The following is a 20,462-nucleotide window of genomic DNA, read 5'->3' on the forward strand; positions in this document are numbered from 1 at the left end:
GATATATTCCTGTATAAAGATTGCATCATTAACTACTTAAATTTACAGGATACTACATGCTTCAGCAGTACGACTATCAAAGTTACAACAATACAAATATTAACATGGCACTTGCACAAGCATGATATGAAAATTTGTAAAGTATTCCATATTTTTCATTCTTCAGATGCAAGAAATGAAAAAATAGTTATTAAAAAGTTGATTGCAAAAATACAAGTGTGACAATACATGTAAATCATAGAATTAAAGTTAATTTGATATAGTGTATTAAATCTTCACCTTAGAAAGGCTTTTACATAGCATAACCTTTACAAAACATTTGAAATTAGATAACATCTTCATTTTATCCCAAAGAAATAAAATACTATAAGGAGCTAGGAAAAAAGGAATCTTAAACTGTTTCTTTATGGAATGTAATCTGAAAGGACACATTTATTAATGAACCCATATATTATAAAACAATGTAGAATTCAACGTATTATACCTAGGAGAGAATGAAATAGATTATGGACATTATACAATCAGAATACAGAATATTTTAAAATGTACTTTTCTCAGACAAGCACCAGACATATCTTTAATTTCTGTACTACTAATTTCAACAGGTAAGTTAAAATTATTTCTGATTTAAAATAATCACAAACTCATGGGGCAGGGAAGGTGGTTCAGTGGTAGAGCACTTGCCTTGCATACATGGGGCCCTGGGATCGATTCCTCAGCACCACATAAGGAAAAAAGAATAAAAGCCTGATGTGGAGCTGTGGCTTAAGTGGTAGAGCGCTAGCCTTGAGCTGAAGAGCTGAGGGACAGCGCCAAGGCCCAGAGTTCAAGCCCCATGACCGGAAACCCCCCCCCAAAATCACAAAATCTGGAGAAATCATTATAGATGTATACAAACAACTCGAATACATTTTGACATCAAAGTCAGGCAATTCACTTGGAAGAATACAATGGAATCCATGCATTTTTAAAGTAAGATATTGCTGTTATTTTGTATTGTACAAATATTTTGTAAGGACACAATGGCTGGACTGGCGTTTTTGAAATTTAAGAAACCTAATCAAACCATTATGACTTAGGAGAACAATTTTTAAAGCTTTCCACAATTTCAAAGAGGTAGTGATACATACTTATCCTTTTGGCAATATCAAATGCAGTTTCTTCCAACTTGTTCTTCATACCTGGTTTGATATAATGCTTCAACAGAAGGAGATCCAGCGTATCTTTGCTATTTCTATTCCCAGCAGCAAGATTAAAGGTGGTCAAGAGGAATTTAGTTTGGGCATTGGTATCTGCATCATGATGAAGTAATAAAGAAGCCACTCTGGTATTATTCCATGTGTAAGCATTGAGCAGGGGTGTCCATCCATTCACAGTTATTGCATGAATATCTGCCGTGAGCCACCAACTCATGGATATTGTCTAAGTGTCCACTGTAGCCTTCCTGATGAAGAGGGGTATACTCATCGTCATCCCGAGTATCCACATAAGTAGCCTTTTTGGGAAGTAGTCTCCCCATTGTAGTTACCTTATAATTTTCGGCAGCTCAAAAATGAAATTTGCTGGGATCCTTCTCCATCTTTTCTTTTTCTTGCAAATGATACCATTCCTCACTTTTTCATCTTGTTCTTTGTCTTCATTAGAATTGCCTAACCAGAGACTTTGAGTACCAGTGGGCATGAGTTGTACATATATTTCCCAAATAGTTCCCGATGGATGGTTGGACTCATCAGAAAAATCCGGTGAATTTTCTGCATCTGTTTTTTCACCATGAATTATTTTCACATTTTCTAGTTTTACTATTCTAAATTATTCTAACTCGAGAGTAGGGAATTAATAGGAAGCAGAGGAAAGATTTTCCTCTATATTCAAAGGTACAGAGAGAAAATGAGGACCAATAGTGCCTTAGTGTGCAGTTGATTCTAGGAATGAGAAAATAAGAAATAATGTGTTTTATGTAAATAATTTGGGAAATGGCAGAGCAGAAAGTTAAATGATGCAACCAAAAATAGAAAAGCAAAATAAATTAGGAAAGTAATGGATCAATCATATTATCTGTGAGAACCATGAAAGGGAGAGAGGAAGAGAGAGACAGATGTGCAATGACCTAGCAAGCCACAAATCCATGCCTCTGATAAATTTATACGGCAAACAATTTTATTTTTTAAAGGAGATGTAAATAGAATTTCTGTATTTACTTGAAATTAATAAATGCATTTTTAGTAGCCTAGATAAAGAGACATAGCTTTGACCAATTTACAAACAAGAATCTAAATCCTTGATAATTCTAATAACAGATATGACTGAAATCAGTTGAATCACACTTTTCCTGTAATTCTAATAACAGATATGACTGAAATCAGTTGAATCACACTTTTCCTGTACAGTGAAGGAATAGGTCCTTGTTAGGAAAGCAGTTAGAGAAGGCAGGCCGATTGTATCTGTGACAAAACTTTGTGGAAAATGGTATTGAGGATTACTTACTGGTGATCCACTTGCACTGGAAGTGTGATTCTGAACTATTGCTTGCTGATTCTAAACTATTGCTTTAATCATTATATTCTCCAAGAACAAAAAGTGAGATTAAATTGATAGCAAAGGACTACTAAAGGACTTCTAATTATGCACATTCAATCATCAAAATCACAGGGAGACAATAGAAAGGCCTACTTTTTTAGATGAAAAGTTTCTTTAAAAAACAAGGAAGTTAAGGAGTCCTACAAAGGACTTCTACTTTATTACTTAATTATACATTTTTTCTAGTATTGGGTAACAATAAAGAATGGACCTATTAGAAAGATCTTTAAGCTCATATGTTCAATAGTGAGTTCCTTGATATTATATCATGGTATTATTTATGCTCTTAAGAAGAAATTTACTAGCTTAAATTTCTGACAGCACAATATCATACTGTCCATCTTGCTTCTATACTCTCAGTTTTAAATTACTAATTATGTGCATTAGATAACTATAGAGGAAAAAGTAGAAGCCACAATGTTGTCTCAAGTCTTTAATCCTAGCTAATCACAAAGATAAAATCTCAGGATTGTGGTTTGAAACCAGACCAAGCAAAAATAAAAAGTCCATTAGATTCTGATTTGAAAGTAACCATCAGTTGGGCTGGGAAGGGGGCTCAGTGGTAGAGTGCTTGCCTGGCATTCTTGATATCCCGGGTTAGATTCCTCAGCATCACATAAGCAGAAAAAGCCTTAAGTAGCTATGTGGCTCTAGCGGTACAGTGCTGGCCTTGAGCAGAATTGCTGAGGGACAGTGCCCAGGCCCAGAGTTCAGGCCCTATGACTGACAAAAAAAAAAAAAAGAGAGAAAGTAACCAACAAAAGCTAGAAATGAATCTGTGGTACAAGCAATAAAATGTTTTAGAATGTCTGGGAAGTGACATCTGTCATTTTTGTATGACCCTAAGTGATACTTACATGCAATCTTTTTTTAAAACAATATGCCACTCAGTAGTTGAACGAATTGACAAAATGTGGTATATATATATATATATATATATATATATATATATATATATATATATATATATATATATATATATATATATATATATGTGTGTGTGTGTGTGTGTGTGTGTGTGTGTGTGTGTGTGTGTGTGTGTGTGTGTGTGTGTGTGTACATATATATATACATAAATATATATGTATATACACTGTGGATTTCTATGTTTCCAATTTATAAGGAAATGGAAAGACTTGGTAAAATCCTACTAAATAATATAAACAAGACACAAAGAAAGAGATTCCATGGATTCGCTAATTTGTAATAATTAGGAAATATCTAGGATAGTCCTAGCAGATGAGCAGAATGGCTCAATAGCTATGTATAAGATGATGATGAGGGACTGGGAAGGTGGCTCACTGGTAGAGCACTTGCCTTGCATGCCTGAGGCCCTGGGTTCGATTCCTCAGCACCACATAAGCAAAAAGAAAAAAGTCGGAAGTGGCGCTGTGGCTCATGGGAGAGTGCTAACCTTGAGCTGAAGAGCTGAGGGACAGCACCCAGGCCCAGAGTTCAAGCCCCACGACCTGACCCCCCAAAAACAATTTTAAAAAAAAGCTGATGATGAGCAAAATGAACTCCTACATATGGAAACAGAGGTAGTTCTTTTAGGTGTACTATGTGATTTCTTTTTTCTGTCTTCCCCTATGGCTTGTCCCCTGCTGTAGTTGATTTCACATTTATCTTAATGTGGCAAGGGAAGAAGACTAAGAAAATGGCGACTCAAAGGACAAAGGGCAAACCAATGTAATAGCAATACTCACAAGATAACATGGTGGAAATTTACATTACAACTTGTGAGGGTTACTGGGGTGAATGAAAACTGTGAGAAAAGTGTGGGAGGGGTAAAAAGTTCGACATGTTATGTATTCACTAACTTACAATTACTGCAACCCCTACTATATATCAACTTGACAATAAAACTTAATTTAAAAAATTAGCTACATAAAATATAATTTCAATGTATTGGTATAGTAAATACTAATCTATTACCCCTTTATTAGAGGGTTATTAACTTGAATGTTATCAAACTATACAATATTTTCACAATATACTCACCATTATTTAGAAAAAAACATTATTTTAGTATTGCCTCATACTAAAACAGAAAACAGTTCAATTCTATGGAAACTCCTAACTTTTAAAATTGAATAATTAAGAGAACAGAATATATGTGTTCTCCAAAATTCCTATGACTACTAACTACTCATTGTCAAATTCTGATCATGCCATACCAGAGATATTTTTAAAAGTATCTGTTTGAATATTAGTACTGCAATACATGCAATTTCCAATAGATGTTACATATTTAAAAGTCAACAGAAAAAATAGCCACATTCTGATAGAAGATAAGACTATGACCTATCTATAATAATTAATTCCTGAAGAGTAAACATTTGTTCATCAGAGTAAGCTATTATTTCTATGACAATCAATCCCATGTTTTTATTTCGTAAAGTCATCCTAGCCCAACAGTTTCCAACTTGTAAGGTGCACCTTAAAATTCCTTAAATTCACATCAAGACTAGCTTATCACTATTGTGAAAAAATACTACACTTCTGCTGTGATGCCCTCCCAATTGTTCAAAGAACAGTACAATAAACTTTGCTGCATCATTTTCCCCCAGTTGTATTCTTGAGATTGGAACACTTGCAAATATTATTTATTTTTATTTTATATTTATTTTATTTTATATTATTTTTATTTATCTTAAATATTCAGGAGATTTGAATATCAGAATATTAAGATCTGAAGATTATGGTTCAAAGGCCACCCAGGCAGGAAGGTTCTTTATATTCTTATCTCCAATAAATTGCTAAGAAAAGCCAGACAAAAGTGACACTAAGGTTCAAGTGTTAGAACAGTAGCCTTGAGCACAAACAGAATCTGGGACAGTGTCCAGGACCAGAGGTCAAGCCCTAGGACAAACAAAACAATAAAAACAAACCTCAAATCTAACATTTTTCTCATTGTATATAGAGGTATGTAATTAAGGACATTTCTTCCTGTGTTATGTATATGTAGAAGAAAAAAGATGTCACACAAATAGTCTCTTATATGATGTTACATCAAAGTCTCAAAAATTGCTCTTTTTCTAACTTTATCAATTAATAGCATCCATTTGATGGCAACTCTGTCCAGATTATTCACATTATCATGTTATACATGATCTGTTGGAATTATCTATTAATTAATTTCTAATTATACCTCAATTGAAAGAATATTCTAGGAAAATAGAATGCCAGAATCATTTGTGAATTTGTAAATTAAATCTTCTACTTGAAAAGAATTTTGTAGTATCCTATAGAATATGAAATTACAAACAAAAATATTTTAAATCTAATTTCCAATTTAGCCAAGTCGACAAAGTCCTACATTAGATGAACTTTGCTATTTTTCCAGGCTTAAGTCTTTGTAATCCTTCAACATTTCTTTGTAATCCAACAGAATTACACTTACTTTTTCAAATTTTTGGTTGGGAATCATGAGCTATTTTGCATCTAGGAATGTTCTTTAATGAAGAGCGTGTCTAATACACAAGTGAGGATTATATATGAGTTGCAATTCAATAGGAAACTTCCCAAAACATAGTGACAAAATTAGCCCAAACTTCTCACTGTGTATTCCTTTCTTGTTGTTTGGTTTTATTTTTTTATTGAGAAAAATTATACTACCTGGTCCAAGGAAGGTATCGTTATGTAATTCCACTTCCACAAACGAGAGATAACAGGGAAATTACGCTATATCTAGCTTTCTTTGTTTTTGTAGTCTCTCACGATTTTTTTTTTGCCAAAATTGGCCTGATATCAGTCTTCTAAATCTCTGCCTTTTAATTTGCAATATATATTTCATCTCAAGCTTGGACCCAGACTAGTTTTCAATGTAAACATTTAATATTGACTTCTGTTTTCTAGATATTATTAAATCCTATTGAGGTTAATATGGATCGTTATGATGTTGTAAGAACACAGATAAATACCTTGAATACTTTTTCCAATTCATTTAAATATTTCTAGTATACATCATAAATAAGACATTGATATTTCACAAGTATCTTATGCAGACTTCAGTTACTTTAATTTTTGTGCACATATTAAGTCCAATAAAATTTTATCAACTCTATGTGAATATACAATATTTACAGATACTTTTCTTTACCAAAATAAGTCTGTGTCATGCTTCCCTTTTATAATTAAACCCACTATTTCTGTTTGTCCCATACCAAACCTGTTTCATCCTGGCAACTAACACATTTTTTTCTCCTATTCTACATCACGCAATAAATAAGCTTTTTAAGATTGCCCTCAAATCTATGGTAGATTATTCTCAGTTATTGTATGCCTTAATATTGTATGGTATTCAGTCTAATTGCCTCTTGGTTCTGTTATTGGAGCATGTAGCACAATTAATTTCCCATTAATCTGAAGAAAGCCCAAATTGATTTCTATTTCTTTGACTAGAGGAAATACTGCTGCTATAATCCTCTGTGTTTTTGGCCTTTGGATGAATGTTATATGTTATTTCTAGGAGACAAAGCCTGAAGAGCTCAATTCCTGTGCTATACTGTGGGTGGTTGCATATTTCATTCTAGGAACCCGTCAAAATGTTTTCAGAAGTGGCTTTCCCATTTGACATTCCTGCCAGCATCCTGTTTCTCTGTTTCTTGATAGCATTTAGTATGGTAAACATGGTATTATGTGAAGTAATTCTCATTCATGTTTTATGATGTCATTTTTGTTTTAATGTTCATTTATTTGATGACTAATGATGCTTTTTTGTGCTTATTTTTCACAAGATGTATTTTGCTTGTTTCTAATTGATGTTCTTTTTAATATTGGGTTTTGAGAGGCTAGATTTGAGGCATTCTTCAGGTATAAGATTTGCAAATACTTTATCCTTGACTATGGGTACCCTTCATCATCATCATCATCATCATCATCATCATCATCATCATTATCATATAACTATTACTACTATTACTTTTGTACATCTATGTATGGTTGTGAGACTTGAACTCAGGGTCACTGAGATTTGTTGCAATTTGTTAACAATTTACCATTTCATTCATTCCTCAATTCTGGCTTTTTTGCTGATTAATCATAGATAAGATTCTCAGGGACTTTATTTTGTGGGCTGCCTTCAAACAGCAATACTCAATTCAAAGCCTCCCAAGTAGCTAGGATGAGATATATGAGCCACCTGCTCCTCTATTCACTACATGTATGTGACCTTTCACAGACTAAACTGTTTTACACTTTTATTGAGTTCAACTATATTGTTTTCCTTTCCTATAATTTTAAATCCAAGTTTAAGAATGCTTCATCTCCAAAATTGTCAAAACATCTTCCTTTGCTTTACATTTACATCACTCTTTTTGTTTTATTCCTGCTTGAAGTTAACATTTGAATAAATTGTTATGTTTAAGTCAATATTCACTTTTTAATTCTCCCAAATACTGTCTAACCTATCACTACTTATTAAAGAGAATGTCATTCCAGAAATGTTTGGTTTTATGTCTTATTAAATTTTCCTTGATAATATTTATGAGAATTTAATCTGGTGCCCTACAGACCCATTGAGCTGTATAATCTTTCCTCTACAAATATAACAATTTCACACTAACAGCTTTAATATTGGACAGAGAATATATTCCAGATTATTTTTCTTTGTCAGTGACTCAAGGAGTGCTAGTTAGGTGTTTTCCGAAATTGTCATAAACATAAATAAAACTGTGAACCTGAGCAATGTTCGCCCATGCTTGTAATCCTAGCTGCATAGGAGGCTGAGATCTGAGGATTGTAGTTCAAAGCCAGCTGGAATGGGAATGTCCATAGGATTCTATGGTCCAATTAACCACCAGAAAACCAGAAGTCGCACAGTTGCTCAATGAGTAGAGCATTCACTTTGAACTGAAGAGCCGAGGGACAAAGCCCAGGACCAGATTTCAAGCACCATGAATGACCAAAAAGAAAGGAGGCAGGGGACAATTTATATCTTTGCTCCATTGTATCCTCTAATCCACAAAAGTTATGTCTCCATTTATTTAGATTTTTGCTTTTATACTCAGCATTTTATAATTTTCAATGTTGGTGGGTGAACAACACTCTCATACATGTTGACGATAAGTGAAGGTAGCACAAAGAAATTCACAGAAAACTGTTGAAAAATAAAGGGCAATGGGAATGGAGAAAGCCAGAAAAGGGTTAATCAGGACCTTCATCAATATGTGAGAGTGTAAAATATTTCAATAAGATTTCTTCATACAATTAATATACACCAATGAATAAATATCATCCAAAAGCTTTGGTATTCAAGTATGACATAAAGGATAAATACACATTCTCTGGTGCAATGAAAGAAAGATGAGAAAATACATACTTCTAGTGAATGTGTACATAAACTAAGAAATTCTGTCAACATTCTGAGGGCTCATGGCTCATTATACTAGAAGGCTGCTGGTATCTAAGATAATACTAAAAAGTTAGACTTGAGTCTATTTGTAAGACTGCTTAATACTATTGCTTTTTGAGTCAGTATTCTTTTTATTGTTGTTGTTTTTGGTGGTGGTGGTGGTCGTTGGCCTTGAACTCTGGGCCTGGGTGCTGTCCCTCAGCTATTCAGCTCAAGTCTAGAGCTCTACCACTTGAGCCATAGGGTCACTTCTAGTTTTCTGGTGGTTTATTGGAAATAAGAGTCTCATGGACTTTTCCTTCACAGGCTGGCTTCAAACCACGACCTTCAGATCTCAGCCTCCTGAGTAGCTAGGATTAGAGGGATGAGCCACCAGCACCTGGCTCCTCTGTACAACATCTTGACCATAAAATAAAATAAAGTAAAATCAATAAAGGAATGTTTGGCCAATAAAGTGAAATGATAACTTACAGAAAAATGAAAATAATAATATTCATATATGTATATATACATGTATGTACATATCTGTATATTCTTATATATGCACACATATATAATTATTAGTATATATACACATAAAAGTATGAATACATGCATTTGTACACATAGTGTGTATACATGTGCATTTATTTAAATAGACTTGAATCAGAAATATATAAAGAGCATATTAATGATAATGAAAATCTTTAAACATCCTGAATACATTATCAAAAAATCCAAATACATATCTCTATAGTAATATAACAACAACCAAGGAAGGAACATATGGAAATATCATAATATACCTAGACATTGCTTACATGTAGTGATTAGTGGAAATAGAAACAATCAGATAGCCCTGCACAACCATTATGTAGAAATTGGAATCCTTATACATTGGTGCTTGGCACTTAAAATGATATGGTCAGTTTGTTAAAAATACTGGCAGGGCTAGGAAAGTGGCTCAGTGGTAGAGTGCTTGCCTTGCACGCATGAGGCCCTGGGTTTGATTCCTTCTCACCACATAAGCAAAAAAATAAAAAAAGCCAGAAGTGTCGCTGTGGTAGCCTTTAGCTGAAGAGCAGAGGGCCAGCGCCCAGGCCCAGAGTTCAGGCCCCACTACCTGACTCCCCACACACACATACAAAAATACTGGAAATCTTTAAGATATTACATATAGAGTTGCCTCTATGATCCAGCATTTTGAACCATAAATTTACATACAAAACATATTTCAATATATGTCCAAAGAGACACATGTACAAGAATATACATAGCAAAACCTTTTGCAATAACATATAATAAAATATTGAAATGTTCATTGAGTATATTATTCAATTACACACATGGATTCAAAACAATATGCTCTATCCATGAGAAAAATTTACATGGACTTACTTTGGAAAGAGTGACATTACATGGGAGAATAGATAAAGTAGACTATATTTTCTAATTATAAGAGATTTTAAAATGGGCACATCTGTGTAGGTAGAATATGAAATAATAGCTGCTCAAGGGGAAGTAGGTTGAAATGATGACAGAGAGTGACTACTAATAAATATTGGAGTATTTTGAGAGGGTAGTAATAAAATGTTCTAGAACTGAAAGTGATGTTCTTACTCCAACTCTTTACATTCTGAGAATCATTATACTTTACTGACGAAATACAGATCGCATTTGCATTAACTTGGGAACATTTTCAGACTAGTAATGGGTGAATCTGAGTGATAATTTAGAATTTAAAATCAGAATTCTGTAACGCATAACTTAATATGTTGATGAAAAAGACTATCAAGAAAATATGGTTTATGTTATAACCAGAGAGACTATACATGACATTGAAAGTTAGTGAATATTCTACAAAATTAGGTAAATTAAGGGATGAGATAGGATTGTGAAGGATGAGGAGTAATGATCATAAAGATGTATTGTATTGTCCATGGAATGTGGCTTAGTGGTAGACTGCTTGCCTTGCATGTGTGAAGCCCTGGGTTTGATTCCTCAATACTTCATTAAAAAAAGCTGGAATTGGCACTATGACACAAGTCATAGAGTGCTAGTGTGAGGAAAAGAAGATCAAGGATATTGCCAAGGCCAAACTCCAGGACTAGCCAAAAAAAAAAAAAAATACAAGATCATGTCATCTGCAAAGAGGGAGAGTTTTATTTCTTCTTTCCCTATTTGGATCGCCTTTATATCTGCATCTTGTCTTATTGCTGTAGCTAGGCATTCTAATACTAGATTGAAGAGAAGTGGAGAGAGTGGGCATCCTTGTCTTGTTCCTGAGCTAAGAGGAAATGGCTTTAGTTTTTCACCATTGAGTATAATGCTGGCTGTAGGTTTGTCATATACAGCCTTTCTTGTATTGAGGAATGTTCCATGGATTCCTAATTTTTCCAAAACCTTCATCATAAAGGGGTGTTGGATCTTGTCAAATGCTTTTTCTGCATCTATTGAGATAACCATGTGGTTCTTGTTCTTGCTCCTGTTAATGTGATGAAAAATATTAATTCATTTGCGTATATTGAACCAGTTTGCATCCCTGAAATGAATCCTGTTTGATCATGGTGTATGATTTTGTGGATGAATTGTTGAAGTCGATTGGCCAAAATTTTGTTGAGAAGTTTTGCATCAATGTTCATCAAAGAAATGTGTCTATAGTTCTCTTTCTTTGATGAGTCCCTGCCTGGTTTTGGGATGAGGGTTATGATGGCTTCATAGAATGTGTTCGGTAGTGAGCTTTCTCTTTCAATTTCATTGAAGAGTTGGAGGAGTATTGGTGTGAGCTCTGCTTTGAAGGCCTTGTAAAATTCCGCTGTAAAACCATCTGGTCCTGGACTTTTCTTAGCTGGGAGGTCTCTTATTGATGTTTCTATTTCAATGCTTGATATGGGCCTGTTAAGATAGTTTAACTCATCTTGGTTTAGTTTTGGCATGTCAATATTTGCTAGGAAGAGGTCCATTTCTGTCAAGTTGTCGAACTTATTAGCATAAAGTTTTGAGAAGTATTCCCTTATAAGGTTCTGAATCTTGGTTGTTTCCGTGGTGATGTTTCCATTCTCATCTCTGAGTTTATTAATTTGGGTGTGTTCTCTTCTTTTTCTGATAAGATTTGCTAAGGGTCTGTCAATTTTGTTAAGTTTTTCGAAGAACCAACTCTATGTTTTGTTGATTCTTTCTATAGTTTTTTTGGTTCCTAATTCATTTAATTCTGATTTAATTTTGATTATTTCTTTCCGTCTACTGGATTGGGGTTTATCTTGCTGCTCTTTTTCAAGGAGGTATAGATGTGTCATTAAATTGCTAGTTTCAGATCTCTCCAATTTGTTGATGTAGGATCTCAGAGCTATAAACTTGCCTCTGAGTACTGCCTTTGCTGTGTCCCAGAGGTGCTGGTAATTTGTGTGTTCATTTTTGTTGAATAGCATGAACAGTTCTGTATGCCAACAAAGAGAAAAGTGTGGCTGAAATTAGGAAAGCAACTCCATTTGTAATAGCCCCACAAAAAATAAAATACCTAGGAATTAACTTAACTAAAGAAGTGAAGGACGTAAATGATGAAAACTTTAAAATCTTGAAAAAGGAAATCAACACAGAACATAAAAAATGGCAAAGCCTCCCATGATCCTGGATTGGAAAGATTAACATCGTGAAAATGGCAATACTTCCCAAGGCTATCTACAAATTCAACGGAATACCTATCAAAATTCCACCCTCATTCTTCAAGGAAATAGAAGAGGCAATCCAAAAATTCATATGGAACAATAAAAGACCCCGAATAGCAAAAAAACTTCTCAACGGAACGAACACTGCTGGAGGAATATCAATACCAAATTTCAAACTCTACTATAAAGCCATAGTAATCAAAACAGCTTGGTATTGGCATAAGAACACACCTCAGGACCAATGGAATAGAATTGAAAACCCAGAAATGAACCTACAGACCTATAGCCATCTAATCTTAGATAAGGAAGCTAAAGCAATAGAATGCAAGAAAGACAGCCTCTTCAGTAAATGGTGCTGGCAAAATTGGTTAACTACATGTAGAAAACTAAAGCTAGATCCTTATATATCACCCTGCACCAGAATCAACTGCAAATGGATCAAAGACCTTGAACTCAAAGCAGACACTCTGAAAACATTACAGGATGGAATAGGAGAAACCCTAGGTCTCCTTGGCTCAGGCCGAAATTTTCTGAATAGAGACCCGGAAACACAACAAATCAAAGAAAGGTTGGACAAATGAGATTGCATAAGGTTGCAGAGCTTCTGCAGGGCAAATGACATAGCTAGCACGATCAATAGAAAGCCCACCGATTGGGAGAAGATCTTTACTAGCCATACAACGGACAAGGGTCTCATATCTAAAATATACTTGGAACTCAAAAAATTAAACCACCCAACAACAAATCCTCAAAGAAACAACTGCCCAATAAATAAGTGGGTGAAAGACTTAAAGAGAAGCTTCTCTGAAGAAGAAAGAAGGATGGCCAATAGACACATGAAGAAATGTTCAACATCCCTAGCCATAAAAGAAATGCAAATCAAAACAACATTGAGATATCACCTCACTCCAGTTAGAACAGCAAAAATCAAGAACTCTAACAACAACAGATGCTGGAGGGGATGTGGACAGAATTGTTGGTGGGAATGTAAACTTGTTCAACCACTTTGGAAAGCAGTATGGAGGTTCCTCAAAAGACTTCACATAGATCTCCCCTATGATCCAGCAACCGCACTTTTGGGCATTTACCCAAATGTATACAAACAAGACCACACTAAAGCTACCAGCACAACTATGTTTATTGCAGCATTATTTACCATAACAAAGATATGGAACCAACCCAGAAGCCCCTCAGTAGATGAATGGATCAAGAAAATATGGTATATATACACAATGGAATTCTACACCTCCATCAGAAAGAATGACATTTCCCCATTTGTTAGGAAATGGAAAGGCTTGGAAAAAATTATATTAAGTGAAGTAAGCCAGGCCCAAAGAAGCATAGGTCCCATGGTTTCCCTTATTTGCAATATCTAGTATAGGTATGAGTCAAATGGAAAAGGTCAGATAATGTGATGTTAGGAAAACGAACCCTTAAATATGTATTTTAATGTTTTCGTTTCTTTCATGCATGTGTTTCTAAAGCATTTATAAGATTATTTCTTTGTTGCTTTGTATGTCCCTCCCCGACAGTGTAACCCCCGTTTCACTTTATTTGATGTCAGTATAACATGTGGAGGAGATGGGGACATACAAGTCGTTTAAGGATTCAGGTGGACCTATTGCAACAAGGAGAATTACAAAATGTCATGTCGAAGCAAGCTTTACAATGTCGGTGTGGGGGGGGAGGGGGGTATGATTGGGTGGGGGGGAGGGTGGAGGCTGGGAAGGGAGGTGTAGGGTAAACAAAGGAGGAGGCTGCAATGCTTGGTAAGAAATGTATGCATTATCCTGCCAATGTAATTGTAACCCCTCTCTACAGTATGCTCTCAAATAAAATAAAATAAAATTTAAAAAAAAGGTGCATTGTATTAAGCTGGGAAATAGCTGTTTACGCCTGTAATCCAAATACTCAGGAGTCTGAGGATTGAAGTTTGAAGACAGCCCAGGCAAAAATATCTGTGAGATTCTTATCTCCAATTAAATCTCAGAAAAATCTGAAAGTTCTGCTGTGCCTCAAGTGATAGAGTTCTAGCATTCATCCAAAGGCATCCCTGGGTAAGGGATAGGGCCCAGCCCCAGAGCTCAAACTTCAGGAAAGAGAAAAGAAAAAAAGGACTTACTAAACACTATTCAGAAACTGCTTTGTCAAACAGCAACTCCCACACAACTCCTTAAAGTTAATTAAAAATATGATAAAATTCCAGTCATTTTGGGAGCCAGACATAGATACTATACATGGGACAAAGTAAATTTTATATCATGCGCTTTGAGTTGAAATTTGTTCTATAGTCTTCTTACATCATTTATTAATACTGCCAATTATAGGTCAATTTCCTTGAGGAACAGATTGTTTTCTATCATCTTTTCATAGGAAACCATAGAGGTGATTTTTACCTCTTATTGAAGTATATCTGATATTTTAAAGTAGATTTGTTCTAATATAATGTTAATTTAATACATCATTGTATTAGGGCGATGTTAGCCAGATTTTTTTCCTGTAAATCTTATCCCTCATAATAAATGAGAGCATGCTGTGAGAGTCTCCTTTTAATATGACAAAATACTTTATAAAATTAACTTAAAAGGGGAAAAGATTATTCTTGCCTTCTGATTTTATACATTTCAGTTTATGTTTCTTATCCTCATTGCTTTGGGTTGGTGGTGGCACAGTACACCATGTCAGGAACATGTGATGGAGTATGTGTATTCATGGAAGCCAGGAAGTAAAGAAGAGAAGGAATAGGAGTGGGAGAGGGAGACGGAAAAGGAGAAGGAGAAGGAGACAGAGACGAAAAAGAAGGAAGAGGAGGAAAAGACTTTGATCTTAACACCCTCTTTGATCATAAGTCCTCAGTGACCAAATCTCTTACAACTATGCCCACTTGAAAGGGTTCACCTCTTTATGGCAACATAGTTAAATATTTATTTGATTAATCAGAGAAACTATTTGGCAAGGAGGTGGTTTGGTTATAACATTGCTGGAGAGATATTTTGAGTGCAAATACATTTTGTTTAAATGAAATGGAAGCTTCAAGAGGTGATCTTCAAAAATGACTATTTCATCTAACTCTTAATGATGAATTTTTCATAATTTTATGACCCTTCCATTCAAGTTTTTGTCACCTATGATGAGATTCTTTCTTTCTAGATGAGGGAAAAATGAATACGATCATTTATTTCTTAATTATTCTATATTGTAGGTATAATATGAATCTCCTACCATTCAAAAGTAAGGTATATTCAAGTCTATTGGAATAATTGCATAAGTCATGGAATATCTTGCTTTATCTCATATGGAGATTGATTCAATTTCTAAAAAAACCTTGACATAAAATCCATGAAATTCAGTGTTTATCTGAAATGTCTTGGTAATCAAACCTCAGAAATACATGACCAGTTACTAAGATTATTTTGGGGGCGGGGTCCGTTTTTGCGGCCTGAACTCTGGGCCTGGGCACTGTCCCTCAGCTCTTCATCTCAAGGCTAGTGCTCTACCACTTGAGCCACAGGACCGCTTCTGGTTTTTTTCTTTTTGCTTATGTGGTGCTGAGGAATCGAACCCAGGGCCTCATGCATGCAAAGCAAGCAGTCTACCACTGAGTCACCTTCCCAGCCCACTAAGAGTTTTATCTATTCAAAAAATGTATGAATCTAAATTTTAATGTCAAAAAAGTTTAGGTTTAAAATAAGAAAAAATCAGGTTATCGCAGGAGATAATATTTAATTTAATGAAAAATTGCTTCATTCACCCTTACAGAGCCTACTGCTTTTTCCTGAATAAAACCCTAGTAATATTCCTGTCTTCCACCACAAAGCCTAAATAACTGTCCTATTTGAACATCTAATTTCAAGGCCACTGACAGAGCAGATATGGTGACATCCTCTTTAAAATTAGGTATTCAAAAGAGACAAAGTTATTTCGGCTTTGAAAGAACTGAAAAGGAAGTAAAATGCATATGATTTTTGTTAGCCCCATCATTCTTGTAAACATAAAATGCATATATCCATGTATGTATGTATATACATGTATGTAAATATATGTACAAGTGGTTCATCTCTTTTCTGTGTAGCAAATGGTAAAAATGTATTTGCACAATCACTAATCAAAGTCATGAATATACAAAATGAGCAAAGACATCATATTCAGGAATCTATGAATAGCCAATAACTCTGAAAATCTTTTACATCAGTTTGCATGTGGCAGTTACTGCAGTACAGAGACAGTAAGGCAAAAAATGGGATACCAGGCAGAAGAAATGAGAAATAAGAGATACAAATGGTACAATATTCTTTCTGATGGGTCAGTAGAATTTCCAGTGTGTGTGTGTGTGTGTGTGTGTGTGTGTGTGTGTGTGTGTGTGTGTGTGTGTAGCAAATTTTTTTCATTCATTTCTCTCTTGAGGTGTATCTGGGCTGATTCAGTAAGCATGGTTGTGCTGAAAATTTTACTATATCCTGGCTTGCAAACTTTCAGATAAATGCCTAGGAGTAGAGTTGATGGATAATATGGAAGTGGGTAGTCAAAAGAGAGATAAAGGGTGAAAAGAAGGTAGAATGAACAGGAGAAAAGGGGGGAAGTTCAGAAAGGAATCCAGTAAATATCCTACAAATTTAAGAAGAGTGAAGGAAGAGATTCATTGAGGAGGGATGGATGAGACTATTGAAAGGGTTGGCATTGAGCAAGGTATTTTGTATGCATAAATTGCTTTATTTAATGATAACTCCTTTGCCACTTAATAATTAAAAAGCCATGTCCCTAAAATGTTATGCATTTATAAGCAAAGCATGAGAATCTGCTCAGATCATCTCTAGGGTTTATAAATCTTTTTTCATTAGGATGAATTTTAGAACAACTGTAATGATGCCTATCATCTGAAGAAAATTTAATGATTTCCAGCTATTTAAAATAATCATTATTGGAGATATGGCTCAAGTGGCAGATTGCTACATAGTGAGCAAAGCTGTCAGATATTGAATTCATGTCTCGATCTCGAACAAAAGTAAAAGCATTCAGTAAAAGTCAGGCACATTCCTGGGAACCAGTAGCTCATACATTTAATCCTATTTTTAATCAGAAGGCAGAGATCTGGGGATCTCAGTTCAATGTCAGCTGAGATAGGAACGTCTGTGACACTCTTATCTCCAATTCACTGCCAAAGAAAGCTGCAAGTGGACTTGTGGCTCAAGTGGTAGAATGTCAGCCTACAACAAAAAGCTCAGGGACAGAACCCAAGCACTGATTTGAAGTCCTGGAATAGTGCATATACATTCACAAAGGAAGTAAGTCACTCAAGTTCTCAACCTTCCATTTCCCTAATCCTAACTCCTATTCTGGTCAGAACCCTAAGAGTAACCTTGATGATAATAGTAACCACATCTGAAATTAATGGAAATTACTCAAGTTTAGATTACTTCCTTTTAGATAAGCATTGTCTTTGAAATGATTTGCAGTTTGCTCCAAATCCTAAAGATTCTCTGACTTGGACACTGAAATCTATCTTGTTCCCTATTAGGAATCATTAATCTCAAATCCTCATATCATAAAAAATACCATAGTTTTCACAGATTTTAACTTTTACTGAACTCCTGTATCTCCAAAAACAAGTTGCAGGTTTACTTAAAATCTACTCTACTTCTAAACCATAACTATATACCTAATCCTTACTAGAAACCTAACTCTAAATTTAACCCTATTGAACCCTGAATAATAAACTTAGGGAAACTCTGTAGTTTTTGTTAAATTTCATACTTAGTTTACTTGAAAGTGTCAGCAGAAAACTCAGTTTTACCTTAAAGGTTACCGTTCCCTAACCCTAAGCCTAAACTTAATTAGAAAAGTAAACCTAAACCTAGAACTAATGGCCTTTGGTATCTAAAAAACACACAAATACATTAGTTTTATTCATCCAAATTCTATTCAACTTATCTTTCTTAACATAGTTTGTAGTTTCACTCATTATCTTGTCTTTATTGTAATCCTAACCTAACTGGAATATTGAGGTTAACCCTCACACTAATCATACCCTAATCTTAATATTATTAGCAGTTTCTTATTTCACATTCATTCTAATTCTAACTTGACTTCTCATTCAAAGATTTACATTCAGTTTGACCCTAAATTTTCCATTTCTCTTATGCTTACACTAACCTCAGCTGGAACTGAAACCTAACTTTCACCCTAATTATAATCCAATTCTAATGTTAAAGAAAAAGTCTAGTTTTTAATCATTCTCATGAATATTCCAGTTTTCGCTCTGGAAATGAGTTTGTTTGCCCTAATTCCCACAAATTATCTGACTCTACCTCTGAAGTTATCTTGTTCCCTAACATGAACCATTATATTATTTGTCCTCAAATTGTCTTACCAGGAAAAATACTGTAGTTTCCATTGATCCTACCTTTTCCTGAACCACTGTATCCTAAAACAGTTTCAGATTTACTTACCATCTAGTACATTACTTAAAGCTAACTCTCAACTTAAACCTGGCTTGAAAACTCTTACTAATCCTTACAAGAATGGTCACTGAGGAATAAACATAATGATAAACCTCTAGTTACTATTCATTCTCACATATTTGCTTCTACTTGTTAGTGAGAACCTAATTTTATACTAAAAACTTTCTTATTCATAACAGAAATATAATCAGAAGAAAATACTGACCCTAATCTTAATCCAAATTATATGACAATACTAACACTAACACAAGTACACTAGTTTTCACTCATCCTAACTTGTTTCAAATAAGACTTCCAAACATATGTTTCAATTTTTTTCCAATATCTTAGTCATTTTCTAACCCTAAACTTAATCTTTCTTAACTGGAACATTGAGTATAACCATCAGCCTAATTGTAAGTACATTCTATTATTAATAGCAATTCTCTAGTTCACATTCATTCTAATACTTACTAGACTTATAATTAAAATTTAACTTCAATTTGACCCTCATTCTCGAAATAAATTGCAGGTTTTCTGTAAACTCTACAGACTTTCTCACTCTTAACACTGAATGTATCTTGTTCTATAACAGGAATCATTATACCCATTGATCTCAAATCCTGATATTATGAAATACATTGTACTTCCATTATTAAAATTTTTCCTGAATTCCTAGAACCTAAAAAAGAAGTTCAGCTTTACTTAACATTTGACACATTTCTTTTTTTTTTTTTTCTTTTTGTCGGTCGTGGGGCTTGAACTCTGCGCCTGGGCACAATCATCGAGTTCTATAGCTCAAGGTGTGCACTTAACCATTTGAGCAACAGCACCGTTACTGGGGCTACCTTTCAACTGTTATCCTCAGAAATCAGCTTCCTGAGTAGCTAGGATAATAGGTGCGAGCCACCAGTTTAAACCATTTCTTTACTCTATCCTCAACCCCGGATAACCAGAAACCTAATCCTAATCAAAGTTTGATTTAACACCAAATGGTTAATGTAAAGAAAATTGTCTAGATTCTATTCAATCACACATTTTTTGGCTTCTACTTCTTAGTGGAAAACTAAAATTTACCTTAAAACTTATCCTTCCCTAACCCTAACCAGAATAAAACTGTATCTCACACATTAAACCAAATTATAACTGAATGTTTAAAGTAACACAGATTGGTTTTCATTCATTCTTGCCATTCATTCTTCTTAAAATGTGTGGCAGTTTTACACAATACCTTACATCTTTTTCTCATCCTAACCCCAGCTCTAACTGGAACACCTTGCCTAATCCTAAGCCTAAATATAACCGAACCATCATGTTAATATAATCCTCTTTTTTTCACATTTATCATAACTCTTGCTCAGCGTGTAGGCCTAAATTTTACTTGCGTTTTAAACCTAAATTTTTAAATTGTTTTTCTATTTCCCGTTAGGTTTTATTTTCATTATTTAA

General features: G+C 34.5%; 1 pseudogene; it reads left to right on the top strand.

The window, feature by feature from the left end:
* Positions 1 to 56: 56 nt before the first annotated feature.
* LOC138803735 (U6 spliceosomal RNA) lies at positions 57 to 156 on the top strand (annotated as a pseudogene).
* Positions 157 to 20,462: the final 20,306 nt, after the last annotated feature.

This window comes from Dipodomys merriami, unplaced genomic scaffold, assembly GCF_024711535.1.
Source record: "Dipodomys merriami isolate MVZ:Mamm:240054 unplaced genomic scaffold, mDipMer1.0.p SCAF_347, whole genome shotgun sequence".
Lineage (NCBI taxonomy): Eukaryota > Metazoa > Chordata > Mammalia > Rodentia > Heteromyidae > Dipodomys > Dipodomys merriami.